General features: G+C 42.9%; 1 protein-coding gene across 6 annotated transcripts in view; it reads right to left on the bottom strand.

Moving 5' to 3' along the window:
- FREM1 (FRAS1 related extracellular matrix 1) overlaps positions 1-19,423 on the bottom strand; it is a 167,629-nt gene extending 148,206 nt beyond the window's left edge. For 5 of the 6 annotated variants that reach the window (XM_077765043.1, XM_077765041.1, XM_077765044.1 and 2 more), the window contains exon 1: positions 19,206-19,423. The gene's annotated coding sequence lies outside the window, so the exon portion shown is untranslated. Of the gene's footprint in view, positions 1-19,201 lie in introns of all 6 variants that reach the window. The other variant, XM_077765042.1, reaches the window with a different exon arrangement.
- Positions 19,424-20,271: the final 848 nt, after the last annotated feature.

The following is a 20,271-nucleotide window of genomic DNA, read 5'->3' on the forward strand; positions in this document are numbered from 1 at the left end:
GTCTAATTCCTGCAACCGTTTTAGGAGGTAGATAGTGATTTTACAGATTTGGAAAATGAGGTGCAAAGATGTTAAGTAACTTGCCCAAGGTCATCAGCTTGACTCTGAGTCTGTGCCTTTGTGACTATAACCAAGTTTGGCCTAACTCCAGGACCCAGGCGCTTAACCACTATGTTATACATCACAACAAAATCTTAACATTCCTTACAACTGTTTCACTGACTACCCCTGCCCAGGTCTTTTTCTTAAAGCATGCAAACCCTTAAAAATTTTCTTTCTGGTTCCAGACAGCAATTGTTGATTGCTGCCCAATCAGTTAGAGTTTCACTGACTCAACTCAGCTAGAGTTTCACTGGAGGCAATGTTCTCTCAAAGAAGTAGCTGTGACTTTAAGAGCAGATAATGAGTGCAGATGCCCCGCCTACCAGCATCTCAGTGTTCCTGACTTCTATCACTACCAGCAAGCACAATTTAAAGACCTCAAGGCAAACAGGCCTCCTCAAAATTCCAGTCTATCAAATCAATAAAATATGTGTTGATTCTGTTTTATAACATTCTGCTTCCTCCACTTCGCAATTTTTTCTAAAATATAATCTAAATCATGGAATGTGTGGTTTAGGAGAAACTTTAGAAATCAAAAAGCCCATATCCTCTGTTTCTTTATTAATTTATTTTATTTGTTTTGTTTTTAAACCACCTCCTTTTGGGGTGACTGGGTGGATCAGTGAGTTAAGCATCTGACTTTGGCTCAAGTCATGATCTTGAGGTTCATGAGTTCAAGCCTCATGTCAGGCTCACTGCTGTCAGCACAAACCCCACTTCAGATCCTCTGAACCCTCCTCTCTGCACCTCCCTCACTCACGCTCTCTCTCAAAAATAAATATTTTTTAGAGAAAGAAAATAACCTCCTTTTCTTAATATAAAAGAAATGCATGTTCATTAACTGAAGGATAAAAATACAGAAATACAAAGAAAAGGAAAAAATTCACTTTCCCAACACCCAAAGAAAACATCCTTAGGTTTTCAAATACACAAAATTGTATATACATACAATTTTTAAACTTAATTAAAATCATGCTATAAAAAGAGGGTGGACCATCTTTTCCTACTAACATAACATTCTAGTCTAAGCATTTTCCATATTATTAAACTTTCCTTGTGATCTTACTTTTCCTCTGTGCACCATATCCGGGATGTGGGTATACTATGATTTCTACTGTCATTCCATTGTTATGTTGAAGAAGTTGCCATGTCAGTAGCTTGTGATGAAAAATCCATAATTATAAATTAGTTTCTTTTTCTGGTTTTTTCCTTTTGGTAGTTTTCTAGTGGTGGAATTAATTTTTTTTTAATTTTTTTTAATGTTTTATTTATTTCTAGGAGAGAGAGAGAGAGACAGCGTGAGCAGGGGAGGGTCAGAGAGAGAGGGAGTTACAGACTGAAACAGCCTCCAGGCTCTGAGCTGGCAGTCAGCACAGAGCCCGACGCGGGCCTCGAACCCACGAACCGTGAGACCCAAGCGAAAGTCGGACGCTTAACCGACTAAGCCACCCAGGCGCCCCTCTAGTGGTGGAATTAAAAGATCAAATGGTATAAATTTATTTTGAGCTTCCTGATAAGCATACTTTCTAGAAAAATGGTGCTGGTTTGAAACCCTTACAAGTTTTGCCCACATTCCATATCATCCCTTTAATCTTTGCTCACTTCCCAAGTTAAATGTTGTATCCTGTCACTATTTATCTCGCATTCTTTTGTTTCCTTGAGATTGTGCTTTATATTTATTTTTAATGTCCATAAGCCAATTGCATATTCTCTTCTAGAAGCCCCTTCATTTTACAGAAGAAAAAAAGTCCCATGGCAGAAGTGACATTAGCAATGTTGAAATAAATTTCTAGGCATAAGATGGAGGCACCACTACCCAGGATGCCACGTCAGCAAACCGAAACTTAGGAAATTTTCGTGTCCCTGTAAATGCTCCGCTTGACCAGAAACGAAGGATACTCAATCACCCCAACCCCCAAACGCCAAGCCAATTCTATACCTTCCCCTTAACTGAGGTTGACTATGTGGCCCCAACCAATCAGATATTCTCTATGTGTTTCTTCCTTGTTCTTCATTCTTTATCCTATAAATGCTTCTTGTCTTCCGACCCATTTTGTACTTCTCTGAAAGACGACTGTCCACCTCATAAAGTTTTAAATAAAGTTTGTTTTCTATCACCAAAACTGTCTCCTTTAATCCGTTTTCAACACCAAGATTACACAGGTATCTGGAGACCAAGCCTGGATTGGAATCTTCAGTCTCACATCCAGACCACAGCAACGTCCACTATCCCGTGCAGCTCACTTAAATCACAGATGCTCAGTCCAGAAATATCCTTTTCAGTACTTTCTTCCCAGAACTCAACAAGCCCCGACAGACTCCCAGAACTATGGAGAAAGCCTTCCCTCAGGCTCTGCTGTCAAGACCAAGGTGGCAAAGATAGATCTTTGACTACCACACAAACTCATTAGGTTTCCATTCTCAGCTTTCTTCAACAGTTCACTGTCTACCCCACCGATAAAGGCCACATGGTGCAAACTGTGTTTCTCAAAATACACATTTTGGAGATGTTAAAAGTTTTTTACACAAAAAAAGTCTTCTATGTCCAAATATATCTGAAGCACAGAATGCTAAGTCTGTGGGGGGTTTTGTTTTTGTTTTTTTTTAAGATTCACAATGTAATATGAACATATCAGAGGCTCTAAAGAGTCCTGAGGGAGGAAAAAAACCTTTAGGCCCAAAGTCTGCAAAGACAGCAACCCTCCTCGCCCCCATACAAAACCCTGGTTCTTTAAGATATCACTCAAGAAACACTAGGTTTCACAGAAATATAGAATGGCCACATGGTATCTCCAAAATTTCTAGTCATACCTGCTAAATCCATACGTAACGAGTCTACATCAGAAATTCAAATTCCAGGCCACTCCTGGGAAACCAGACATCTGGACTTTCTCTACAAATACCTTTCACTAATACTACCTTCAAAGCTAGAGAAAATGGATGGCAGAGGGAAAAGGTTCTGTGCCCTCAATTTACAGGATTTACAGTTGTTTTTAATGACTATTGAAGTTTCTTAAGCCATCAAAGGCATTTCCTTGAAGATTAGGAAGGGGCCATAATTTACATTCACTTTGCTTGTAGCCAGAGGGTTGTATCATGCAAATTTTCACAACAGCTTGTTTTAATTGAATAAATTAAATAGAATGAAAAACACATTCTCTATGGTTGACTAGACCTGTTCTTCACCTAGGATTAACCATGTGTACACACCCAAACTCACCCCTAGGACCTTTCCAACCAGAGCTACCCTGATTGAAATTGGTTTTCCTCTTCCTGAGTGAATTCTGCATCTTTTAATGATGCAGAATGAAACACCCAGTTGTCCAAAAGTAAGATTCTTTTTTTATTTAATGTTTATTTATCTGTTTTAATGTTTATTTATTTTTGAGACAGACAAAGAGACAGGCACAAGTGGGGGAGGGGCAGGGAGAGATGGAGACATGGAATCCAAAGCAGGTTTCAGGCTGACATGGGGCTCGAGCCCACGAACCGTGAGATCATGAGCTGAGCTGAAATCGGACGCTTAACTGACAGAGCCACCCAGGCGCCCCCAATTCCCTTTTTAAAAACACACCCTGGTTCTCTGTTTGAATAGGACAAATTCATTTGTTCATTCATGGTACAAACAATTGTCCAATGTCCACTTTGTGACAAGTGCTAAACTAAGGATAACAAAGACAAAAAGAAAAGGTTCTTGCTCTCAGAGAGTTTATAGGGTAATAGAGAAAGACAGACACGTAAACCATGAATTCACAAAGAGTGCTAAACGCTGTAATGGTGGCATGCATTGTGTGCCACAGGAAGAAGTAGGAGGGTGGCATTTGAGACAGGCTGGGGAGGTCTACAAGGCGAGAGCTAAATTACAAGGAACAAATGGGATGTAGAAAGGTGAAAAGGGGATGTTTGAAGATAAAAGAAAGAATGTAGCACAAAGAATCACCAAGTAGATGTTATATCAGAAACACGGTTTTTGTGTAAATGAGTGGAGAGACAACACATGAGACACTTAACTAAGGTATAATCCCTACATTTGAGAAACTGAGGTCTGCGGGAGAGAGATTTATAACCAGGTACATTATGATACAAAGTGGTATTGCTACAATAGCTATGAGCAAAATGCTCTAATGAGTTTATCAAACGCAACAGTTTACACTTAAAGAACTTGTACTATTTGAGATGAAATACTTCATCATGAAAAGGGATGCTCAGACATTCAGAAAATTACTCCCCAGCATCGCTCCTGGAGCTGTACAATATTAACCTGACCCTCTTACCCGTATGCCATAGCTAATGATAAAATCCAAACTCGCAGATGTCTGGTGCAGAAAAGAGGCCAACTATCAAAAATACTCTTGTTAAAAGAACTGCGGAAATGGAAATGTTTCTGATGACTTCAGAAACTAGGTGATAAATGATAAAAAATGTAATGTTGTTTGAGCCTAAGTCACACTACATCAAAAGCCACAGGCTTCTAGGGTTGGAAGGAGCTTCTCCTTCCAAATTTTACTTGACCAACATGATCACCATCAAGTGTTACGCCTTTGCTTTGCATCTGACACTGTTTTGGTGCATCTGATTCCACAACCAACTATTCTATTCTATTCTATTCTATTCTATTCTATTCTATTCTATTCTAAGGATTCTGATTCTAAGGAAACAGATAAGGAATTTGTCTGAGGCAAATGCTAATAAATGATGTAGCTGGCATTCCAAACTCAGCAGACAGGCTCCAAGGCCCACCTTCCTGAACCCCAGGCTGTAAGCTCCAGCACCCACGGAGGTCAAGAAGAGGAAAGAGTGGCCCTGAGGAACTAAGTGATTTGCTAAAGGTGAGAGAACCGATTGGCCTGCTGTGTGAGTCACTGTGCAAGCAGCACAGAAAGCACACCACAGTATCAAATGCTGGGGTGCAATGAAGTGAAAAACTACCAGTCACATACGCAGAGTCTGGGAGCAAGGAGACCCAGACGCTGGCTGGAGAGCACTTTCCCCGGGAGCACGCCTTCCAGCATGTGGGCAAAGCCTTCACTCAGGACAAGATCTCCAAGTGAACATCTCTCGCCATCACCTAGCAACTTGCACCCGTCCTTCAGGGAGATGGGCGTCATTACAAGAAAATGAACATTGAATTCTTAAAAAAAAAAAAAACATCTGCAGTTCNCGACTAAGCCACCCAGGCGCCCCAAAAAAATCTGCAATTCTTAAAACCAACAAATAATTAAACTTAACAGAACTCTAAGGAGTCTTATCTTTCTTCTCTGCTGAGGATCTTAGCACAATTTGGACATTAGGCTGTGACCTATACATCATTATTTTTACAAGTATTTGGAGGTTTTTTTCACAAATATTTGTTTTTCATAAATAATGTTATAAATCTAATACAAGAGAAGGAGGAGGAAGGGGAGAGGAAGGCTTAATGCTCTGCTCTAGGATTACAGCTGAAATGAAAGGAAATGCAATAATGATAACCACAGAAGCCAGAGACTAAATAAGATCCAACAGATTTCTCCTACTTCCACTATTTCCTTGAACAAGGTCCTTATTCTTCCTTGGCCTGTTTCCTCACCTATATAATTGTTGACACCTTTCAGGGTTGTTAAAATAGTTAAACATGGTGGTGTATGTACACGTATTATGGTTCAGCCAAAGTCCCCAGACACTCGTGCGAGCACGTGCGCGCGCGCGCACACACACGGGCATACACACACAGAGCAAGGCTCAAAGAAACTCAATCCACTTTCTTCCCTTTTCTGCCCCAGGCCAATCGGAGTTTTTTCTAAAACTTCTTGAAAAACTTACCACTGTAATGGATACAGGTCATTAAACATTCATCAACACCCATAGAGTGTACAACATCGCAAGTGAACCTTAATGAAACTATGGGCTTTAGATAATCATGATTGGCTCATCAATTATTAATAAAGACACCATAATAATACAAGATGTTAACAACTGGAGGAACCTAGTGGACAGGGTGTACATGAGAACCTTGTTCAATTCTTCTGTAAATCGAAATCAGCTCAGAAACCAAAGTTTATTCATTAAAAAAAAATTATTAGAGGCGCCTAGGTGGCTCAGTCAGTTAAGTGACCAACTGTGGCTCAGGGCATGATCTTGCAGCTCATGGGTTCCAGCCCTGCATCGGCCTCTCCGCTCTCAGAGAACAGCCCACTTCAGATCCTGTTTCCCTCTCTCTCTGCCCCTCTCCCACTCACGCATGCATGCTCTCTCGCTCTCTCTCAAAAATAATAAATAAACATTAAAAAATTATTAGGTGAGCTATCCTTTGACATGTTCCATGATTAGGTTGACTCAACCCTCCAGTAACACCCAACAGGTCTAGAGATTTTTCGTAGAGGAGTGCAGTTATTCACAACAAAAAAGCAGCAAAGCAAACCACAATGACTTCTTGCTCATCTCACTTTCTGGCGTTCAGGACTGAGCATGATTTTATCCATACTGTTCAGCTCCGTCATTCCTGATCTGCATACATTCAGCTACTCAAGTGCCATCAGGCCTTGCGGGCCACAGGCACTCCCAAACTGCAGCTCCACCTGTGAGCCCAGGGCGTGTATTAGCTCTCCACATGTATGGGTCCCTAACGCCTCTGTGGTTGGCTGGGCATAACTCTGTTAAGAGTAGAAAGTTAATCTGTTTACTTTGGCAGAATTTGGGGTGAGCCGTGGTGAGTGGGAGGGTGGGAGAGTGCTCTCAGACAGTGAGATTAAAAATGCTTCAGTATGATTCCAAAAACAAAATCTCCATAAACATCACAAGCTGCAAATAAAGTATCTGAATGATTAGATGACTTATTGTTGAATACATGTGTGCACAAGAATACAGCACTGTAGAAAAATGGCATCGTATAACAATAACCAAACCCCACCAACTCAGAGAAATGTTTCAAAACAGACAAATATGGTGCACACAAGGCTCCTAGCTAACACACTTTCTTAGAGTCTCCAAAACACAAATGGACTATTTTTTAAAAGTTGGTTTCAAATCATTTGTCTAGAAGTGAAAACGTATTTACCAGGGGCACGGTGTCCAGACTAGTCAACAAATGCAGTTCACACAGTGACATCACTGACCACTACATAGACTCCTCACGGTGGAAGGTATGTCTGGGGAAATCACACTAACACACCTGTCCTTTAAAGTGTTGGCCAAAGGAGTTGTGACTCGTTTATTTGTTTTTTTTTAAGTTCAGTACCCCAAATTCCATGGCACTATTCATGTTGTAACCCTGCTCTGAGGGTCCCAGCGGTGCTGTTTTCACAGACCACAAAGTAAATGGTGCCTCTGGAGCTATGCAATGTGGTGGTTGACCCCAATGTCTCCTGAGGCCTGAGAGAAAGTACTGGCTACAAAAGAGACTTCACTCTCATGACTTTAGCCAAACTTCACTGCTTGAAGGAAGCAAGCAGCCTTTGTGAGGGCTGATGATGGTCTTCATCACTGACAACATTCCATAAACACACCAAGGTTGCCCTAATGCCCATTAGGTTGCCCTAATATCACTCCTAAACCAGCAGGGTCCCATCTCTGGCTTCCCATCAAGGTCACTCATGCATCATCTCAAATCTCAGATTTAACTCATCTGGGTGGGGTCTAGCCATCTGAAATCAGAAGTTCTCTGGTGATTCGAATGAGCAACCAGGATTGAGAATCACTGCTGCAAGCAACTGCACTTGATCTTCTCCTCCTATGAGTAGAAGAGGTAGAAGGGGCTTTAGTGCCCAAGGACTGAAGGTAGGCTCTGTGGCATGTCTGAAAACCATCAGGGTGGAGTGGGGTGGTGGGACCAGGGGAGTGCCACCCAGATGACCAGCACATGGAAGAGGCTGAAAGCAAGATCCAGCTTGAAGGGGCCTGGGGACCAATGAGGAAGAAGAGAGGAGACAGGATGGCCCCAGACAGGGAGGAAATGAAGGAACCTTTCCTGACAGCCTAGCTGGAAGACCATTCCTAGGAAGCTAAGTCACATGCATGAGAAGTATAGACATGAGACAGTGGCTTCCCGAATTAGCAAACTCCTTAGAAAGGAAACAGTCTAAAATAAAGGAAATTAACATAAAGTTGAACCAGTAAGATTTCGTGCTAGGACTAGTTTCCATTGAATTTCAACTTTTCCCTTGCTGTGAATCTTTAAAGACCCAGTGAAATACATGTATTGCAATAATACATTTTATGACCCACAAGGCTAAGATTTATCCATGTTTTCCCCCCACAGTATATTGTATTAGATAGATTAGATAAATACAATATCATATTGTAATAGAAATAATTCTTTGGGTTTAGGCAGGAAGTAATAGGTCTCCCCAAAATGATTACTTGCAAAGTCATTATTGATCAGATGAGAAGGGAATTCGAGTCTATCTGGTTAATCATCTGATACAGAGCACAGACGTTCCAACCTTCTGGTCTGTAAATTAAAAATCACTCACATGACTCCAGAGACTAATTCCCTTTTGTGTTTCCAATGTACCAATTTCTTCTTGTTAATGCTTCAGTGAAACAATGGCCATTATTTCATGCCTCTTAACGACATTTGTTAACACGGTTATGAACCTGGATCGTGTCCGCTGGAGCCCATCTCACTATCTCCAGCCTTCTGGTTAAAATAAACTATTTGGGTTTTTCTACTCAATAACAGAACACAAAGATCAGTCCTTAGAAGGAAACAAAACTTTTGTCTTTTTCTATAAAGAAAAAGCCAAACAATGCATGTTTACGTCATATTCTTCAGCTCACACGTCTCATTCACTGTAGGGAGACATCAATTAAGACTTTGAACTAAGGATAAGCACTTTGACTAAACCATTTGCTTTTTGAACACTTTAGGGTTTCAAAGTAACCTCAACCCACAAAGTACAGGTTACTTAAACCTTCTCAGACTCACTTGCATCATCTGTACAGTGAGGGTCCATAATAGTGATCTCACAGGTTGTTGTAAAGATTGCATTTGCTGTTGTTGCTTTTATTTTAGGTTATTTATTTTGAGAGAGAGCAAGTGGGGGAGGGCATAAAGAGAGGGGGAGAGAGAAAAACCCAAGCAGGCTCCGCACTATCAGCATGAAGCCCAATGCAGGATTTGAACTCACGAGTCGTGAGATCATGCCCTAGGCTGAAATTGAGTCAGACACTTAACCGACTGAGCTACACAGGTGCCCCTGTTGTTGTTCTTAATTAACAAATTCAAGTGCCCTCACATCATGAGTACATGGTGCTCCTTACCATGTCATTGTTTAAAGTCTTCATTCTTAGTCTTAAAAAGTCTGATGGATCAAGAAGAAGTGGTTTATCTATACGATGGAATACTACATGGCAATGAGAAACAATGAAATCTGACCATGTGTAGCAACATGGATGGACCTTGAGAGTGTTATGCTGAGCGAAATAAGTCAGGCAGAGAAGGACAAATATCATATGTTTGCATGTATAGGAGGATTAGGAGGAANAAAAGTCTAGGTCTTAAAAGTTTGAAGTCTTCGACCTTAAAGTTCTGATGTCAGATGTCTGTGGCCATACAGTGAACTTCAGATGTGCCACCTGCAAGCACCGGGCTGTTCATGAGAGCACGCCTGCTGTGCAACACCATATGATCTTTGAATACGTCTCTATTAGCTCGAGTGGTTGTCAGCATTTGCCATGCTTCATGTAGGCAAGCACATCAGTGGGGGAAGGGATGGACAAGCACCTGAGTCTTCCTTCCAATAAATCTCATAGCCTCGGATTCCCACGCACTAGCCCCAGTGACTTCCAAAGCTTCAGACCAGGAAATGTCTCTTTCTTGGGGAGTAAATAAAGACCAATAGTTTCCAGAAAAGCAATTCAGCAACGGTCAATATACGAGGCCTCATAGCATCTGCAGTGCAAAACAGTACACACAGCACATTTCCTCTCCTAACCTGAAGAGTTAAATTGGCACGGTGGAGACTTTTTAGCCAAATGAGAAAAATAAGATGGGGGTCCATCTAGAATTTTTGGAAGTGCAAAGCTAGTCCTGCCTGAGGAAATTTCCTTGTCACCTGATCCTGAGGCCAAGCTCTAAATTCAGAGCTCATTACAAATGGATTTCTCAATGTGAATTTATAGGTTCACAGATTTGATCTTATTTCTTTCTGCTGTTGTAATATCTTCAGAATTTGGAATATCAGTTAGTGAACACCAGGAAGAGGACTTCACATGGTGGCATGGTGTTTTGGGGGTGAATTTTGTTCCCCGCAAATTCATATATTTAAGTCTTGACCTCCAGCACCTCAGAATGTGACTGTATTTAGAGACACAGCCTTTAAAGAGGCACCTAAGTTGGGGTGCTTGGATGGCTCAGTCAGTTGAACATCCATCCCTGGCTCAGGCTGTGATCTCGCAAATCATGAGTTCCAGCCCTGCATCAGGTAGCTGCTGTCAGCCTGTCGGCACAGAGCCCATTTTGGATCCTCTGTCCCCATCTCTTTGCCCCTCCCCTGCTCGTGCTCTCCCAAAAATTTAAAAAAAAAAAGAGGAGCAGTTAAGTTAAAACGAAGTCATTATGGTAGACCTTAATCCAATATAATTAGTGTCCTTACAAGAATAAAAACTTAGAGGACAGAGACGGGTTCAGAGGGAAGACCATGTGAAGACACACAGAGAAGATAACCTTCTACAAGCCAAGGAGAGAGGTCTCAGGAAGAACCAACCCTACTGACACCTGGATCTTGAACTTCCAGCATCTAGAATTACGGGAAAATAAATTTCTGTTGTTTAGGTCTCCAAGCCTGTAGTTCACTGTTATGACACCACTTGCAAATTGATATATCTAGTAAACAAGAGTTGAAGAGGATATAAAAACCAATGTGAAAGACTCTGGGTGGCTACTTCACATAGTCCAATGGACACTCAACTCCTGTTCCTTTCCTACTGATTACTCACCCTCCAGTGATCTCTTAAGCACCAATCGGTACCTCCAGCAGTGGCTAGTTTTAATTGTTTCAAGAATTCTAAGGGCTTAAGGCACCAACCATTTTTGCAATATTTGAGCAAAATCATTTTTATAAAATGCTGTGCTGTTTGCCCTGGATCTACTGTGTGAAAGTCAGTGGATCTTGGTGGGGCCTACAGTTGGGGAGGAGATCAAAGTTTCTGAGCCATGACATGTGGGTAGCAGGAGTCAGATTTTCTTCAGATGAGGCAACTACTGACAGAAAAGAAGAAAGTGAGGAGAGTGTAAGAAGAGGAAAGGAAGAGAAAAGGCCACTGGGTCTGGAACTTGCAGTGAACTGTGGTGCCCTGTTACACCCAGTCACCACACTGCCAACCAAGTCCTACACATTAAGTGACAATGGCTTTATGTTAAAAACCGTCATTTTATATTTTGGAAATGAGCTAAAGATTTAGCCCACACGTGGTAGAAATCAGTTCTTCAGGGCTACTTGCCCTTTTGATTCCCATCCTTGTTTTCTTTTTGTTTTTATGATCACTTTGATAAATTGGCCTTAACCAGCAGGCCAGGAGTCCTCCGCATCAAAGAAGCCAAGCGTGAAACACAGAGGCTCCCCCACCAGGGACACTTAAGGACACAGTGACCTTAGATTTGAAGACTGGTCCCTTTGCCTACTGGTGATGTCATCTAGGCCAAATTAAGCTCTCTTAGTCTCAGTTTCCTTACCGGTAAAAAAGAGGTTGAAACACCCACCCGTAGTTGTGTTGTGCAAATCAAATGAAAAAAATCTGTGTAGGCATCTAGTATGCAGTGGGTGCTCAATAAATGTTAGTGTTCTCCCTACTGCTACTACCACTATGACTACTACTGTGACTATTACTCCCACTACTCGTCAAACGCTTTCTTTTCCCTTTTCCTGCCATATGCTTCATCTGGACCCACTTGCCTACCTTCTTGAAGAAAAGTTGTCTCCACCCACCCCTCACCACCTTGCATTCCCCAAGGGGACCTCTTGATTTTGATTGCCACCAGTCCACTGAAATAGCTCTCAGAGGCTGCCAGCGACTTGCTAATTGATAGACCAACTAATTTTTTTTCCAGCCACCCTCTCTGGGCTTGACAGCACCCAGCAGTGCCCTATACCCACACTTTCTGCAAAATGGCCTCTCTCCTGGGTTACGTAACTCAATACTCTCCCAGTTCTCTGTCTCTCCCTAACCACTGCTTCTTTCTCCTTTATTTGTTCTTCCTTCACTTTCTATCCACTGCTAAAAATGTGGCACTTCTTAAAACTTTGACCTCAGCTGGCTTCTCACAACACAGCCACTTCCGCGGCCTTTGACTAACACCTCTAGGCTTGCGTATTCCCAAACCACAGCCCTACCCTCTCCCGTAGCCTCTAGTTACACATTCACAAGGACCTGCTGGACCTTTCCCATCTCTGTGCCTCTGTTCATGTCTGCCCCTTGCTTGGAATGTCTTTGCTTTCATCCTTATTAAAATCCCTATGTACTGAGACCTCGCAAAATGCTTCCTTCAAGATGTCCTAAGACATGATCATTCCATTTGGAAAGATGTTCTTCCTGCTATTGCAGAAGAATCACATTTTATTTAAACCCATCGCAGGGCATTTATCACTGCCTACCTGATGGTGTAGCTGTTTACCTATGCATTTAGAAGTAAGGAGGACAAAACTGCCTATTGCATGTGATATGTACTCAACACATGTATCGATAAATGAAATCAGAAAATAGAATTGAACTGTGCCTTTAGCATTCTTGTCAAGACAAGAACACCAGCACACACTGCCATCTTTGAGCTCTTCTCATTTAAACCTGAACATTCCTATGAGTCTGGGTTATGGAGATATTGTGTCTAGATTCCTCTCTAAAAGGAAAAATAAGAGGTTAGGGACACCCTTTCTCTTAAGAGAAACACCTTGAGTGGTGTCCATAGTTCCATTTTTGGTTTCTTCTGGTTAAATAATTTTCCAAATTCCTAAACAAAGATATAAAAGATGAGCTTATCCAATTCACAGACAGTGCAAATCCAAAAAGTTGCCTATCATCACTAAGGGCATAATCAAGACCCATGGTGTCAATAATCGGAGGCTAGAATCATGGACAGAAGCCAGGAAGTTCGCTTTCAGCGGCACAAATGTAAAACTGTATTCCCCCAAATCAATTGCATATGAACGGGAAAGAGCAGACCTCCTGTGGCAGTGATTTATGAAAAAACTAGTCTGTCTTCAAACTATTTGAAAGAGGAGTGACTTTACTCTCTGGTTCCAGGGTGCAGATCCAGGGACGATATGTAGAACGGCAACCTACTTTTAGAAAGAACTTTCCTTCAGAGTTGTGAGAGTTGCCCAATAATGGCAAGAGCTGAGAGATAGACAGAGAAAGGGATTCTTGTCCCAGGGAGGGTGTGGGATTCAGTGCTTTCCAAGGTCCCCTGCAACTGTGAGACTGGATTTCCCTGCATGATTGTCCTCTGCCCATTTCTCCAGTCTTTTCTCACACGACTATCCTCCCTGCCACTGGCAAGCTAGACACCCAGTTCTTCCTCCCTGCTTAAACTCACCGCACTGCCCACTTAGAGCCTTCTTATGCTTTACCCATGATGCTCCATCGGCCATGAACACCCTTTTCCCACCTCTACCAAACTCCCATTTGCCTGGCTAAATTCTATCCATCCTTCAGATCTCAGCCTCCCAGCCTGGCGTTATCTGCTTGCATAGAGTCCTACAATACCCTTACCACACACTGCACAACTGCAGCATTTAATTGTTTATCTGCAGTCTTCATTACAAGCCTACCTTTTACCCTGGTCTGTAAGCTTCTGGAAGATAACAACCATGATTGTTCTGCTCACTTTAGTCCCTCCAGTCCTAGTCATCTTCTGTGGCACAGAGAAGGTCAGTAAATATTAGTTGAGTGGCTCACTTATCACAGTGCAAACACTGGACCTATAAGGAAAAATTGGTGGAAGAAAGAGAAAGAACTGGGGATGGGGGTGGGGGGTGGGGAACACCGCATTCTTCAGTGGCTGTGTCTCTCCATTTGGTGATAGTTCACAGGCTGACCATCATGCAATCCTAGAGCTTTAAATTCTCAGATTCCCCCTGACATTGGACCTCTTGCTACAATGGAGCAAAAGCCCCCCAGCTAAAACAATGAAATGATTTTCTTATGTATTTATCAGAAGCAGCTATAAAAGTCTTTACTTCTGGAGGGTCGAAAAAATGAGGACAGAACGATTTTCACGTGCCCTTGCTCCCTCTGTACTCATTGCTTTGATAGTGTGGGAGCTCATGGATCTGTTCCATGGGTCTATTCCTTCTGGGAGGAGGAATCAAGTGGGAAGTTGGCTGTGATAAGACACCAAGGACAGAGAAGTAGTGGGCTGAGATCTATTCTGCCTAGGCAATGAAACCTGGAAGAAAGTTTGATTTTCCATTTCTCTTTTTTTTTTTTTTTTGCACCTATAAACTGAGTGGCTTGCCACATGATTGATTCTTTCCAGCCTTTATACCTGTGTTAGCCCTCTTCCAAAGAACAGATACTCACTGAGCACTTGTCATACATCATGGGCCAAGGTAAGTGCTTTTCAAGTGCTCTTTAGCCCTTATGAACATTTGGCAACTGTCCATACCCTCATTTTTTAATGTTTGTTTATTTTTGAGAGAGCACAAGTGGGGAAGGGACAGAGGAGTGGGGGGACAGAGAATCTGATGTGGGGCTCAAACTCACGAACTGCAAGATCATGCCCTGAGCATGAGGTCAGGTGCTCAACCGTCTGAGCCATCCAGGTGCCCCTCCATACCCTCATTTTACTCCAAGGAAACTGGCTAAATAACTTGGCCAGCATTACAGAACCAAAGGATACTGTAGCCCAGGACTAGAGCCCAGATGAAATTTATTCAAAGGTCATTCTTTCTTTTTCCATTACACCACACTGATTTAATATTTGAGCTCTCCTATTAATACTACCTTTTGGTTTCAAAACAATCACTAATGCAATTAGTGCAAACAATCTATTGGATGAAATAGAATTATCCTACCATGTTAAAACAAAGAGAAAGGTTTATAGAAAACAGAAGTAAAGTACTGGTGTTGTGTGCCACGGTATTGTCTTCCCAAGGAGGAGAATCACTTTAACAGGAAAAATAAATCCAGGCTACAAAAGGAATTTAATAGGAAACTCCTAACAGCTTTTAAACATTCGGGTAAATTCTCATCTGGAAAATACCATCCTTTCTGAAATCCTCATAGCCTCGCAGTGGTTTTGGCTTGTAATTTACAAAATGAAGAGTTTTTGGGCTCGCAGGAAATGTAGACCCAAGGAGTGTGACCTCACGAGACAAAGTCCTGGCTCATTTATTTTAAGAAGAATTTAGGGAGCATTTGGTAAGTCCTGAATAGCCGATAACATGTGACAGAATGCAGAGATGGGATCCCAGGATGTGGAACACCAATAGGACACAGAACAGGGGCACCTGGGTGGCTCAGTCAATTGGGCATCCAACTTCAGCTCAGGTCATTCTCACAGGTTTGTGGGTTTGAGCCCCTCATTGGGCTTTGTGCTGATGGCTCAGAGCCTGGAGCCTGCTTCAGATTCTGTGTCTCCCTCTCTCTCTCTGCCCTCCCCCGCTTGTGCTCTGTCTCTCTCAAAAATAAAAAAATAAAGATTAAAAACATTTTTTTAAAAAAGAAGAAGAAGAAAGACGTGGAGCATGGTGGGTCCTGGAGTGCTATCTGCACCGGTCTCTAAAGAATGATACGAAAGTTTCAAGGATAAAATTGAGAGTGAAGAGTGACATACAGTCTTTGAAGTATTTGCATGATGCATGAAAGGAATTTTTTTGACACACAACAGCAACTCCATAAATAGGGAGGAATAAGAGTGAAACCAAAGGCTATCTCGCCATCTCCTTTAAACCTACCAAAAAAGGACCAAGAACTTATGACAAAAATATCCCAACTTTGCAAGATCCCTGTCCTTTGTCCTCCAGTGAGTAGTTTCCCATCCAAACATAATATCTTCAGACAGCTGAAGCTACATTTATCAGAAAAGCGCACAGATCACAGCTATATTGTCTTATCTTGATGGCCACGTTTGAGAATCCTTTGAAATGCTGCAGCCATGGTAGCAAGAGAAGCCATAGTAGAGACAAAATGCGGATTTCATTAGGGAGTTGTTTTTTTCCCAGCCCCTCAAAGGTCTCTGTTTGAGCCTCTCACCTGGTAGCACAAAAGCTATTAAATCACTTGAATGAAAGGGTCAGGTTACTAGCTGTGCAAGTATGGAAGCCGGCAAGCCCTGTTCAGACCACCCAGCTTTCCAAAGGGTGGCAACACCAGATTCAGACAAGATAAGAGGCTGCTGTCCTCTGTAACCTGGCCAGAGAAACAGCCTTTCTAGAGAGTTACAGAACCCCATTGTTCTGTATGAGGAATGGACTGCGTGCTCTGGGAAGGTAGAATTTGTCTAACGCACTACACTGGTGGTCTTGGTTTTAAGAAAACTTAAAGGAGATTTTTGAAGAATCTTAAGAGAAGCAGTCAGCCAAATCTTTGGGCCTATTTTCAGAGCAAATGTTACAGAGCCCCCATCCCCCTTATTAGTGTTTAGAAGACAGAGACATATCCACCAATGTCAGGATGTCCCAGCTGGGAAGACACTCAAATCCATTTAGTTCAACCCTTTCATTATATTGATGGAAGAGGTGAAGGTTAGAGAGATTAGATGGCTCGTCCAAGATTGGTTAGCAACAGCTAAGGCTTGAAACACCATGAGGTTCTGTCCACATATTGATCTTTTTGGAGTCCCTGGAAAGCAGCACAGAGCCTGACCCATAGCAGGCACCCGCAAATGTTTGGGGTAAGGGGTGAGGAAAAAAAGGAAGGGATGCAGATGACCACATTTTATTTCCTTTTTACCATAAACAGACGACGGCATAAAATGTTGCCAGTGATGAAGATGGAGACTGAGTTCTTACTTGCATATGTTGTCAAATGAGGACCTCAGCATGATGGAGGAATCGCTTCCTATTTCTCCCAATCCCTGTTGGTTGGTCTAATCTAAACGCAGTTTTTAGGAATTAGACGGTCCTGAACAGTCCCAGGAAATAATCCATGTCAGTTCAGCTCAAGTCAGCTTAGCCCATCCCCAGAAGCAGAGCATCCTAGGAGGCTTGAAAAAATTAAGAAGAGGGGCGCCTGGGTGGCTCAGTCAGTTAAGTATCTAACTTTGGCTCATGTCATTATCTCATGGTTTGGGGGTTCAAGACCCGTGTTGGGCCCTGTGCTGACAGCTCAGAGACCACTTCAGATGCACTGTCTCCTTTAGTCTCTGTACCGCCCCCCAACCCCCCGACATGTGTGCTCTCCCTCTTTCTCTAAAATGAATAAACATTTTAAAAAAATTTTTTTTAAGAATTAAGAACAGCCCTGAGTTGAAAGTTGCTAAGGTGAACATTGCTTGGCCATGTGGGGTCAGATCAGACCATACATCCCAACACATGGAGGCTGGGACATGGCATGCAGGTACCTTTGCCCAACTCCTTTCCTCACTTATAGGAACGCAAAGGCAAAGAGGAGCAAGGGGAAAAAAAAAAAAAAAAGGAAAGAGGAGCAAGGAATGATGAGGTTGGTGGGAAGCTGGTTAAAAGCCCTGGTTTATCAGCCAAGCATGCAAAGCCATGCTGCTTATAACTTATATTCAACACCAGCTGAAACTTAAGTTTAGTATTTAGCAGTGAGATTTAATATTAACCAAGTGCGTGACAAGAATTTAATTGCCAAGGATACAAAGACCAGCCCTTTGTATCTCCCAAGTGAGATCTCACCTACTTCAGAATCACCTAGGTGAATTCTCAGCCCCTCCCCAGGCCTACAGTCCTCTGGGGGTGTGGCCCAGGCAACCACCTTTCAGCTAGCACCCAGTGGTTCCTAAACACACTGAGTTTTGAGAATTTCTGATGGAAAGAAAGAGCAAAAGTAGTTAACATTTTCCTAGAATCACACTGAAGGCACTTTATCGAGTATAGGCAGGGGCCTGGGGAGCGATTCATGAAGCTTCAACTAAAGCTAGGAATGGTGGTATCAGTTTTCCAGAGCAGAAACCTAAGGGGCATCTGGGTCACTAGGTCTGGTCTCCGAAGCAGCCCTGCAGAGGTTAATCTCTTCAGCAAGATTCCCAGGCCATAAACTCCAACCAGCCCCGGAAATGCTCTTTTCAAGCTTTGTAATTCACACCAGGCAACAAGACTGAACACAAGAGTTTAAAAAAAAAAAAAAAAAGCAGAAAAGAAAATTAAGTGCCTGGAAAGTTATTTCTGTGACCCAGATGAAAACTACAGAAAACTATTCACTATAGCACGTAAGTCTCTGGACCAAATCTGGGTAAGGAGCAGAAAGGAGCAGAAAGAACTTAAGAATCAGTCCAAAACTTCAGAACAATATGATTTCTTTGCCTCTCCAACACTCCCTCTCATCCTCATAAAAATAGAAACCACACTTTTAAAAATATATATGCAAATATAACTAAACTAAACCAAGGTATCCAAAAATCATCTCATGCAAATTTCTATCTCTTTATATCATGAGGAAATTATCTGCGGTGTTAATTTTTTCACCATTTCCCTTTGCCATTTCATTTAGCTGAGAAGAAACTTTCTGAAGGGGTGGGGGGTGTTGGATTACAAAATTTAAAATGGTGATTTCGTTGGTGAGTCCCATTGGGATGGATTCAGACGAGAGTGATAAACTGTGTTACATAATAAAGAAGTTCCCATTTGGGCATATGGCTTTTTTAACAGTGCAAACTGCCACCTTCCGAGTTTCCACGAGAATTAAACTTTTGCAAGCCGACTCTTCAGTTCCTTGAAGTGACGGCCACCATGCAAACGACCTCCGGGCCATTCTGCTAACAGAACATTCACAGCCAAGATAAGGGGAAGCACATAAAGCGGATACTTACAGGTAGTGGTTTTCCTTTCCAAGCAAAAAAGCTACAAACCCTCGAACCCGGGCGGGNGGGAGGAGAGACCACAACCCAGGAAACGAAAGAGCTGAAATTCCAGTCTTTCAGGTCAGCTGAGTTTGAGCTTTCTTTGTACGAAAAATCCATGAACCCACCCAACAGGAAGATACAGACTTGAAGTTCACATACTCACTCCAGCGTCCTTGCTGGTCCCCTGCAAGACTGCTGCTGCTGCTGCTGCTGCTGCCACGGAAACTTCCCGACTGCCCAGCCTCAGGACTCCCCCTGCGAAGGGCAAGAAAAAGGATGCCTGCGGTGCCTGCGGGGAGCCCGACCTCCCAGGCGGAGAGCCAAGGCTCTCCGGTCCCTTCTGCTGGGCGGGCCCGCGCGGGGACAAAAGTGCGCCGTTGTGAGTAAGGTCGCCGGCTCCCCCGCCTAGCCTCTCCCCAGCGTCCCCTTCCACTATTAGTTCTAACTGCTCCGCCACTGGCTGAGCCCAAGCTGCCTCTCCCGCCCGCAGCTCCCAGGCACACCCGCTCACACACGCAGCACGCGCACGGACACACATACACAAGCTGCGTGTACCCAGTCGCCCACAACACACCTCACCCGGGGCGCACACTGGCTGCCCACACACACACATACCCACACATCGACAAGTTCACGTGCGCGCACGCATATTCACACACGCTCACACACGCGTGTGTGCATACTCACACATATCACACACACACATGCTAAGACCCACCCCCACGCATACTGACACACACCCCTGTTGACCCCCACCGCGTGCATCCTCCGACACTTTTTTCCTGGCCCTTCAAACTCTTCGGACACTTTTTTTCCTGAACCCCTTTTCTTCAAACAAATTCTTTTTGAAAGGTTTTTTGTTCAAAGGCAGACAAGATGCTCAGCACTCAGAAAGGAGGAGGAAGGGGAATGAGCCTCTTTTAACTTTTGTCACGGCCTTTAAAGAAAAAGAAGAGCTTCCGTTTTTAAGCACCACCTTAGTTCATCGGTCTACAAGGCTTTTCACGTGTTCGATTCTTTTCCAAAATTCACCAAAATTCCATTAACTTCATCTCATTTACAGGGAGTTCATGACCCCACCGATTCGGCTATATCACAGGTCAAGAAATGTCCCTCCGAAGTCCGTTTCATTAAAGTTGTCAGGGTTCAGTGGTGGGTGAGAGTCTTATTCCCTAACAACTGCATAATAAAATGCTTTCCTGTATTTCATCTACACGGGGGAAAAGAGT

This window comes from Crocuta crocuta, unplaced genomic scaffold (assembly GCF_008692635.1).
Source record: "Crocuta crocuta isolate KB4526 unplaced genomic scaffold, BGI_CrCroc_1.0 scaffold687, whole genome shotgun sequence".
Taxonomy (NCBI): Eukaryota; Metazoa; Chordata; class Mammalia; order Carnivora; family Hyaenidae; genus Crocuta; species Crocuta crocuta.